This window comes from Rhodamnia argentea, chromosome 5, assembly GCF_020921035.1.
Source record: "Rhodamnia argentea isolate NSW1041297 chromosome 5, ASM2092103v1, whole genome shotgun sequence".
Lineage (NCBI taxonomy): Eukaryota > Viridiplantae > Streptophyta > Magnoliopsida > Myrtales > Myrtaceae > Rhodamnia > Rhodamnia argentea.
Genome location: NC_063154.1, coordinates 16,015,341 through 16,027,126, shown reverse-complemented (window position 1 = coordinate 16,027,126; position 11,786 = coordinate 16,015,341).

Sequence of the window (11,786 nt, the reverse complement as noted above, 5' to 3'; positions counted from 1 at the left end):
AGTCCCAAACTTTTTACATTTATGCCAACCGAGTCCATCCGGCCAATTTTATTTGGAAATTGCTGACGTGGATGTTGGTCATCCTACGTGACACGGCCAGAACATCGGGCCTAACATTTACATTTTTTAACAATTTTTTAGAAATTTTATAATAAATTTTTTATTTTTCTTTTTACTTTGGTTTTGGTTTTGGAGAGTGGGCCGGAGTCCTCATTGGTCGATGCTAGGACTGCGAGCTCTCACCTAGATTTGGGCCAAGCGAGGGCGCCGCCTGCGGGCGAGGGCCGCAACACCCTCGCCTAGGGTGCGCAAGGGCCGTGGCGTCGTCGCCTGGCCCAAATTTGGGCTAGGGCTCGTGACCCTCGCTCGTGTTGGATGGCACGGGCCCCTCACCAGCCGTCGCCCAATCTTAGTGTAGGCCCTCGCTAGTGCCACGTAAGTCGCCAGTCAAAATTGGTCGAATGTACTCAATTGACATAATGCAAAATATTTATGGCTAAATTGGCATAATTAAAAGGTTTATGATTGACTTGGTATCAATACAAAAGGTTTAGGACTTTTTGGATACTTTTTCCCTTCAACTTATATGGGTAAATCTCTAGAAAACTTGGTAGTTCTGATCCAAATAAGAGTTAGTGCAAAAATCTTTTGATAGAACCTTCTCCAAGGCAGTCTTTTGATTTTGAGTCAAGATGGCTTCATCATCGGGCTCATCATAGCCTTAGTTGACAACTTCCCGGACACCATATGCACCAAGTAGGGTTTTCATTCTAACAACCCAGGTACCATAATTTTCTATAGTAAGATGAGGGTATTCAATAATAAGCTGATTGTTTGTGGAGGCCATGATCATGAATCATAAGCTTTGATACCAATTGGATGGGTATAAGATGAAGTTGAAGCACTCAAAAACACTCACAAGAAAACTCAAGAAGGAGACGAATAGGCTTTTCTCATGTATTCACCTTAGATCACCCATACAAAATTTTTTACAAGACTTCCCTTTATATAGTTATGTTATACGACCCTTGATGTACCTTTTAAAAGATTCATAAATAGATGCCTACAAACACGAATAATCACACCTCATTTACAAGACATCAAAATATAAAAAGACTGTAAAAAGACTCACCTAATAATAACTATTGAAAACGACACTGCAATAAAGACAAGTCTTGGTAGATGAATGAACATTGACAATATTCATGAATTTGATCTAATTTCTACCACAATCAACTATCCAGTTGTCGACTTACAAGCTTGTTGTCAATTTCGAGGCTACTAATTGACTACCTAACAAACGGAGGCTATTCTAAACGATTTTATTTTCCTATTTGTTAACCTTCCAAAATGTCTATTGGTCTACCCAAATTGATGAACGAATTTAGAGTCTAACTTTAACTGTTTTCTATCAGGTCAAATGTCTTTAATTATAGTTTTATGAGTCTTTAACTGTGTTGTAGTTGACAAGAGCCAAGTTTAAGTTTCTATGTCTTTTAATGCATTGGGAAAATGATGCAAAAGATCTCTAAACTTTGGCCTAATGTGCATTGTGATCCTTGAACTTTTAATTTGACCAATATGGTCCTAGAAACTTTAGCCTAATGTGCAATATGGCCATTGAACTTTTAGTTTGACCAAAATGGTCCCCCCACTTTTGAAACATATTCAACTTATTCCCTAAATTATAGGAAGATATTCAATGTAGTCCTTCAACTAATTCAAGTTCAAGGATAACTTTATGTATTTTCTTATAGTTTATGGAATAAGTTGAACACGTTCCAAAAGTTTGGGGATCACATTGAACAAATTGAAAATTTATGGACCATATTGCACATTGGGCTAAAGTTTAAGGACCATATTGGTCAAATTAAAAGTTTAGGGACCGCATTGCACGTTGGATAAAAGTTCAAGGACCATTTGTATCATTATCCCTAATACATGTTCTAGTTCCTAGGACTTTATTGTGTTTCCTAGTTACTATATCTTTATTCAGGTAGTTCTCATGTCTTTAATGCTTAGTCTAATTTCTATGTATTAGTTCCTCTATAAAAAGAGGCGGATTCTTAAATGTAAGGACGACTTAAATATTGTGTGTATGAGGTTTTTCTCTATGTGAGAGAATATCTTACCCAGTTCTTTATCCCTGGAAGGTGGATTCTTTCTTGATGGTGTGCCAAGAAGCCCCTTATCCTTGGGTAGTGGCTTTCCTTTAGGCCTTGGTGGTGAGCTTCTCCTATCCGTGGCAGGTGACTAATCCTTTGAGCTTTGGTGGTGAACTTTGTCTATCTCAATCTTTATTCTTGGCTAGTGGCTTGTTCTTATGCCTTGGTGGTGATTATATTCTATCATACATCCTATCATTATCACTGAAAACTCAGTCACCCATCCTGCACATGCATCACACAGTTTAAGAATCATTCACGCTGGTAAGTAATTATCTTCCAATAGCTGTACTGCAGCTACACATAGTAGTCAACTCTTTGCCTTCATTATTCAAGGTCCATGGTCAGTTCTGAGATGTGCCTATGTAAGGAACAATAGAATGTTCATATAGTACCAAGTTTCTTCGCAATACAAATTCCGAAAAGCCTTGCAAAGTAAAATGACATTGACAACTCCCTTACGAAGAAAGATGCCGAAGTATCAGTTGCTAAACAACATCTTCAACAGTTTTATAGTTACATAAGGCTGACTTATTGATTCTTCGTCCTTTGAAGAGATTGTTCAACAAAACAGAGGTCTAATCATACAAAAAAAAAAAAAACTCTACTATTTATGTTGTCCTCGAAATTTATAAGTAAATTGTCTTAAAAAGTAGGTAAAATTGTACAAATTATAAGACGAATTAGGGGATGAGGTCTCCGCAAGTATCATAACTTTCGTACGATAATTACTTAATGTCATAATTTCTTCTTCGACCATTTGAGTGCTATAATTGTTAAGAAACACTCATTTAAGCGCCATAATTTTCAATGGATCGTTTGAGTATCATGACTTTTAAAACATTCACCACAAATGCAATGTCTTGTGGTCAATGTTATTAAAAAGTTGTGACATTTAAATGAGCGATATACATAAGTTATGACACTCAAGTGATAAAAAAAAAGTCATGGTATTCAAGTCAATACCGTACAAAAATTATAACACTTGTTATGTCCTTTTTCTGATGGGTTGAAGAAGTTTCCAACTTGCTCCCGTCTTTTCCCAGTCAAAAAGCAACAAGTAGTAACTTTGAAAAATAGCACATCAGAGCATGTGATTAATCATACCTTGGATACATAACCACTTGGCGGTTGACTTTGGCGGTATATGAGAGGGCTTCAACTTACGAACAAGTGATCTTGTCGGATCATGAATCAGTAAGAAAAGATAACCACAAGGTATTAACGCCACGTAGTAAGCTTGAAACCCAAACAAATCCAAGAAACACCCTTAAAGTTGTTACGACTATTGCCATCGTATTCCTCCACGTAATTATTATCTTATTCATGAACAAGTACCCAAGTGTTTAGTTGTTTTCTTACGCAAGCGGATTGGGATCTATGCGCTCGATTTGCACGAAGACTAGTAGTTGATGGAGAGATTCGTGTTTCTATCATTTAGGAATAAACACAAGCAGATGGAGGGCAGATCCAATAAAAGAATAAATTCGGTCGATTTCAATGCAAAAATATAATAAAAGAAATGGAATTGACAGGACTATGAATATACTCAATCAGGTGGTGGGAGGATTAAAAAAGAGAATAAATTCAGTCAACCCCAATGGAAAAACAAAAGGAAAGAAAAGGGAGTTGCCCATCTTAGGAATAAACACAGACAGGTGGTGGGCAGATTCAATAACTAAATCTATCAACAAGAATATGACCCAAATCACTTAATAATGTATAGGACATTGACATCAAATCTACCCAAAACACTGCATTATAATTAGCTATGAACACTCAATAATGAAGATATTGGTTGAAATACGTCATAACTCCAATCAAACTTATTCAAGCGTACGCAGGAAATAAGTCGTTCATCCACTTTATTCAAGCGAGTAAAGTGGAAGTTGTCGTTTCAATTGCAATCCATGGGAATGAGGAAGGACAGAAAAGAGAGGCAAACTCTATATTATAGAACTATAAACCAGGTCATTTACATGCTTTATTTGCTTTTCTTGCCCACCTTAAATTTACCGACTATTATAAGAAAATCACCCACTTTTATTCGAATGACTAATATTCTCTGATTAAGTTATCGACTAGTACGTTGCGGGCTTTCATATGAGTTGCCTATTACTAGTATTACAACTTCTATTTGTTTAGCTTGCCGCCTTCTTAATTTTATCGGCTCTTTTTGGAAATCACCAATCTATATTGGTGTAATTATCAACTTTCTCTGATTAAATTACTAACTATTTTGCTGTTACAAACTATAGCTTGAGTTAATTGAAAATGTTTATTTAACTAGAACGACATGCAATTTTGATTTAATGAAATGCAAATTCACTAAATGAAGCTAGTCTAAATGGCATGCAAAAATGTCATGAATTTAACTTAAACGACATGTAACATTTGGCTAATTAAACAAACCAATAGATCAATGAACCTAGACATGCAAACTATATGGATGAACCTAAACATGATTCTGGATGACATGTGAATATGACATGGAAAAATGATATGCATATGCTGTGACATCTTCAAATTCAACCATATTCGGGATGTAACGAATAAACGATTTTAATCGATGCATTGTTAGTAAATCTCGCTCTGAATTGATAACTCATGATAGGCTGATCAAAAGGGAAAAGCTATTAAGGATATAAGTACGCTCGACCCGAGAACTCAACCATGGACTGATAATTCAACCATAAGATTGACGACGGACAATTCTAAGCCATTGAAGACCGATCAAGCAACGGTTATAGAATGTTTCGACAATAGAATACAATCAAATAGCGGGTGAATCCACTTGACCGTTGTAGGGATTAAGAACAACCCTAAACCAATTCCTAAAGATCGTGTACATTGGAACTAGTGATTGAACTCTCATAATTACATGACAACCGAAGTCGTCCATAGCTTGAGAGAGCTTAAACGTGGATTGATATCGAATCAACTACGGGTCAACTATGTGTAACTCCTAGAAGCAGCCCGTTATCTCGAGATGAACTATAGTTGCGATCAATCGATTTTGACCATGAGTTAGAATCCGAATATGCGTATCGAATCTTCGATAGTCTCATGACTAAACTTTTGGGCATCTCCTTATTGAGATGTCAATTTATCGATTTTCCGGAGACTCTCGGTTTAAGGATCAACGGGCCGAGATTTGGAGCCTACGAGGAAGCGAGTAGGACAAGGACACATTGGGCCTCAAGTCCAACTAGGGTTCGGCCATTGGGCCCAAGGCAAGCCCAATAAGCTTTCTAAAGCCCATTAAGCCATTATAATGCCCAAACTCTATTCATTTGAGCCCAATTTCAATTTATACGAATTCGTACAAAATACTAGCTCCGATACACGTATAGTACATCATGTTATACTTGGTGAATTTATCAAAATACCCTTACCTTGTGAAATGACCAAATTGTCCTTCTTGCATTATTAGCAAAAGATAAGAAGTCTTAATGAGGTGAAGACTTTGGGGCATGCATTTATGGAGGGTTTCTTATCTTGAGTTAGGCTTGCTCAAGAAACAAAAAATGAGATAATATCTTATGGCTTTCTCTCTCTCTCTCTCTCTCTCTCTCTCTCTCCGGTTTTCTGCATGCCTCCGAGGAAAAATCGCTAGTTTGAGCTCGTTCGGATGGTGAATTGAGCTATGTTTTCTCCTACGCGATCGTAAGATTGAGGGCAACTCAGATTTGAAGACTATTTGTTGAAGAAACCATTCTATTTTCATGAATTTGTGCTGGACGGAGGCTGGTCGGTGGAGACCCAGTCCATTCTTGCTTTGATTCGAGCTTCATCAAGCAAAATCAGCACAACCGGATCTCTGTAGCTGCTATTTTGTGGTCCTCGGTGGTTCCGTGTTGATTTCGGACCAAGCCATGCGTAACCCTCGCCGTCGCCATCACACCGGTGTCCTCGGATTTGTAATCGGGTGAGTTATCACCCTAATCCCTTGATTAGTATGTTAAACTTAATTAGAATATATTTAGATTAGTCTAAATATGCTTAGTAATAATCTAATTAGACATAGTTGGGTTAGTTGACCATGGTTGAGTTCTAACCTTGGTTAGGTTAATTAACCATAGTTACTTTTGTTAATCATGGTTGGGTTAATTAACCTTGGTCGATAAGCTATTATGATAAGTGATAAATGGACTTGATAAGTTATCGAAAATGTGATAAGCTATCGTTATTTTATAAGATAAACTATTGAGGTTTTGACGATAAGCTATCGAGATTTGGACGATAAATTATCGGGGTTTGGACGATAAGCTATCGAGGTTTTGGCGATAAGCTATCGAGGTTTTAATGATAAGCTATCGAAGTTTTATCCATAAGCTATTGAGGTTTAGATGATAAGCTATCAAGTATTTTATGATAAGTTATCGGTATTTTTATGATAAGCCATCGAATTACTTTGACTAATATTATTCTGTAATTAAGTAATTTAATTTTCGATAATTAGACATTTTATTTGTTAATATACTCTTGTAGATATCGATATTGAGAATAGTCATATAAATTGATTTATGTAATTAATTGATTGGCAATTCTCAATGATGTAAGCATAGGAAAGTATGCTGAATTGGTGATTGAATTGTATGTATGTGATCACGTGCAATTTATTTACTGCATACACGACATGAGAGTTGCATTAATTCGAGAATTCCCGGATAAGCCAGAAGACCACCGAACGAGATGGGCGTGCCCTCGATCGATCAACTACTCAAATGAGTCGGAAGACTCTCGTATGAAGACGAGCATGCCCTTGATCGACCGTAATTGATCGACTGAAAATATTCTCGGATAAGCGGGAAGACCCTTGTAGAAAGATAGGTGTGCCCTCGATCTGCTGTAATTGATCAATTGGGTAAATTCCTGCGAAAGACCTTCGTAGAAAAACGGGCGTGTCCTCGATCGGTCGTAATTGATTGAACGAATAGATGCTGGCAGAACCGAAAGACCTCCATGTGAGAACGGACGTGCCATAAGTGGCCATAATGATGAAAGTATACTTGAGCGCATAGTGCACGAGAGAGTTGGCATGTCTTCTAACCATGCACCTATGTATTGCATTATATTACATACAGTAAGTTGTAACATACAAGACGCATGCCATAGTAACGTAAGGTTGTCTATAATTGTGTGATAGAATACTTGTATATATATACCGTATTGCATTGCAAGTTCTAAATGCATCCGAGCCGACTTGACCTCCTAATCGAGGCTTAGGCCGTTAACTTGCTGAGATTTTATATCTCACTCGTTGTTGTTAACAAATTTTCAGGCCCTTAGCTTGGGAGAGCAGTTTTGGTTTTGAAAAGGACATTGATCTCTTTTGGAGTAGTTGAGAATAGTGTTAACTCCTAACCTTGATCCGGTACATTTGAGGGTTGTGGAAGTAACCTTAAAGTGGGGCTTATATGGGCTTAAGTACACCCCAAGTGCCATAAGTTGTGTACAGCGCTCACATTAGTGCCAAAACTTTCAAATCGATCACTTTATTGCTAAGTTTTTGTAACTTCGATCACTTAAGTGCCAACTTCTTTTAAAAACGATCACTTTAGTGCCAGAGCTAACGTGGCTTGTTGAAAATTCGACACCTGGTATTTTTTATTAATATTTGAGATGACGTGGCTCGGTAAATTTGACACTAAAGTGATCGTTTTTAAAAGAAGTTGGCACTTAAGTGATCGGAGTTACAAAAACTTAGCACTAAAGTGATCGTTTTGAAAGTTTTGGCACTAAAGTGATCGAAGTTACAAAAACTTAGCACTAAAGTGATCGATTTGAAAGTTTTGGCACTAAAGTGAGCGCCGTACACAACTTATGACACTTGGGGTGTACTTAAGCCGGCTTATATGTATAAACGTACTTCTCGGGGTTAATGAGTAACTATTAATAAAATAAACTTTTGCTGATGTGAATTGGTGGGATGTCTTGCTATCTATCCATATTATTATTTTTGTTTGGGGAAGTGAATCACTTCCACGTGCTTTTAATTGAAACATAAAATTTTAAATGGGTCGGTGACGTGTCTTGGGACGTCACAACTTAATGACCACGTAGGGATGTTGACGTGCCGAAGGGTGCGGGGCGTGACATATGCATGATATATTTATGGTATTTTAATGAATTTTGAAATTAATAAATAATGAAATTAAAACTATCCTAAATGAAGATTTTCTTATGGGTCTATTGGCAAATATTCTTATCCAAAAAAGTAATTTTGATTAGAATCATATTTTATGATTCTGTTCCCTAATGATTTTTAGATAATCAGAATGCATTTGGTAATCGCATAAAATTTTTGTTTCTAGAACAGAAATGCATTCAAGAACTATACAAAATTTCTATTCACGAGAACAACCAGGTGTCAAGGATTCTTTTTATAAAATTTTCATATTTTTTAAATATTTTTAAATATTTTTTTTAATTTTTGTAATTTTTTTAAATTCCCCATTTTATATTTTTAATTTTTTTAATTGTTTTCATTTTTGACATTTTTACCCCCTTTTAACTCTTTTTTTGTTAAATTTTAAAACTTATTTTTAAATTTAATTTTAAAAAATATATTTAAAAATTAGTTTTTAGTAAATTTTCAAATCTAATTTTAATTTTTTTTAAAAGTTCAGAAGTCGACGTGGAAGCCCACTTGGACTTATCTTTTTAAAAGAACCGATACTTTGTTCTTTTTTATGATTTTCAAAAGTGATTCTTTTTTTAAGAATCAATTTTTTTTATTATTGTTTTTGCTCCAAAGTCAGTTTCGGGAGCAGAATTAGAATGAGAATCATTTATATTTCCAAACATGTTTATGATCCTTTTTTATTCTAGGAAATAGAGTCGGAAAATCATAATCGTTGCCAAACATACCCTAAATGTCACGAAAATAATTTGAATTAAATCCTAAAAATATCTTGAAAATCTTTAACCCTATTCTACGATAATGCAATCCTAATCTACATGCAAATTAAATTAAAATACATCGAATCTGTAAAATAAGATTCCTAGGAAATCTTATCTTTCCAAATGAATACATATCCTATTAGATAAGATTTCTAGAAAATCTGATATAACGAAGGCAATTGAATTAATGAGATAAGGTTTCTAATAAACCTTGTCTTTCTAAATCTTTTTAATTTTCCAAGTAGGGAAATAATCTGATAAATATGCAATGCATGATTTTGAAATTATTATCCAATCCAAATTTGGTAACAAATTGAATCGAGGAATCATATATACGTGGTTGTAGATTAGACGTTTCGATTCCCACACAATCGAGACAAATCTCATGGTCAAGATTAGTCTGAATACATGTGTTGTCATAGGGGATAGTACCCAATTTGGATTAGTTTTCTAATTCTAATAAAATATGCATGATATCGAATAAATCAAAATAGAAAGCAAAATATTTGAATTATTGTGGATAGGAATTTCTTACCTAATTTGAATATTCTGCAAGATAATGTTTGCCGTTTGAACTCAACGGTTCATATCAGACAGCTCGCGGATGGAGCTCGATGCGGCAATGGGGGAACTTCCCGGTGGTGCTCGTCGCTCACGGAGGGAAGGCAAGACCATGGCGGCGAGGAGATACCCACTTTTGCACAAAGACACAGCAAATGCAGATGAAAAGTCGAGTTTGAGCACCCGGGGGACGTTTAATGAAAAGAGAGGACTTCTCTCTCTTTCCTTCAAATCTTCGATGAAAGCCTTCAAGGCCGCGCCCCCTCCCCCCCTCTCGATGTCTCTCTCTCTCACGATTTCTTTCTGCTGTGAAGACCTAGTGATGCTTGTATAGGAGAACATCTTAGTTCTAATCTTAATATCATGGACTTAAATATCGGCCTTATTAATGTCATGGGTAGTAATAATCCAAGGCCATTCACTAATTGAACTTTAATGGGCTTAATTTAATTCAATTAAGTTCAAGTGCCTTGTGAATTTCGGCCACTCTACTCCCTATGGCTTATTGAATTATTTGATGAGTTCCGACCTAGTCCGTGTGTCTGTTTTGGGTTCGTTTCCGCTGCTAGTCCGATTAAATGCAAATGCAAATGCAATGCAAGGATGCTGAAAATTAAATTATCATATATGAAAATGATTTAATATTTTTGGAAGGGATTAAGGTTAGTCCCTGATTTTAAAATGCGATTAATGACTAAAAATGGTGGCTAAAATTTAGGTGTTGACACAAGTGCTGTATGACAATCCCTTATCTCTAGTAGAATCCAGTAAAATTTTTACCATATAAGTCCATGTCGTTATCGATTTTTTGACACTTGATTTGCTTATCTGGCTGCTTCTCAACAAATGCCTCATGTTTCTTGAATCGAACGAACACATTAGATTTGTGCTTCAAAAATTATACCCCATACCTTCCTCGGATAGTCGTTGATAGATATCAGCATGCATCGAACACTTCCTTTTGACTGAACCGGAGACAGGCCCCGGACGTCCGTATGAATATATTCAACCGATTGTTTGGTAGAATGAATAGTTATGGTAAATTTAATCAGGCGTTACTTCCCAAATATGCAGGTTCACACAAGTCCGACTCCCCTATCTTCCGACCCTTCAACCACCCCTCTCCCTCAACATTGTGATATCTACCTCGCTCATGTGTCCTAAATGCATATGCTAAACCAAGTCAAGGTAGTGTTTGAGTCACCCGATGAAACCGTAGCAACTTCCGTCACGGTCTCTCCTAGTAGATGATAGAGAATATTCACTTTCTTTCGTTTCATCACTATCATGGGCACCTCGAGAGATTTTTAATACTTCACCTTCGATGGCCTGCTTTCTCTTGATATCATCAAGTATCCCTAGAGAAATAAAGTTCTTCTTGAGCTCTGGTACATGCTTCACATCCGTAGTGCGCGCACCACCTTATCTTACATTCGAATCCAAGTTGTCCCTATCCCTTGAACCTTGTAGGCCATGCTATTTGTCATCAAAACTCTACTACCGTCTACGATCCGGTAAGTAATAAACTAGATCCTACAAGGCATCATATGATAAGAGTACCTTGAATCTAGCACACATTCGTCTCCCGATGAACCCATTATCATACACAAAAAATACCTCTATATCACTAGTGCTCTCCTTGCAATACTCGCTATACTGCTTGTGGCATTATGCCTATTATCTCTGTTTCTCAGCTTAGGACAATCTCTCCAGATGTGCCCTTTCTCATGACACTCAAAGCACTTTACGCGTCCCTCGGACTTTCTATAGCGTGACTTCAACCTACTTTTACCTTTGCTGCTACCGGACCCTTGATTTTTATCCGCACCTAGAATCACTAGTCTCCATGTTACGTCCCGCGCTAGTCCGTCATCTCAGAACTTTCTCTACCACTCCTTAGAGAGCAAGGCGGACTTTACCTCTTCCGAAGTAATTATAGTACACCCCTGCAGCAATGAATCATTAAAGTAATCCCATGACTCCGGCAAAAAAGCTAACAACATCATGCCATGTCCTTCATCACAACCGTCATATCGATGTTCTTTAAATCAGTCATCGGTTTAGGGGATCCGATAGATGTACCTTCATCATATCTAAACTGAACATCATGTTCAACATGTAAAACTATTGTTCAAACCTTCGTTAAATAGAGTG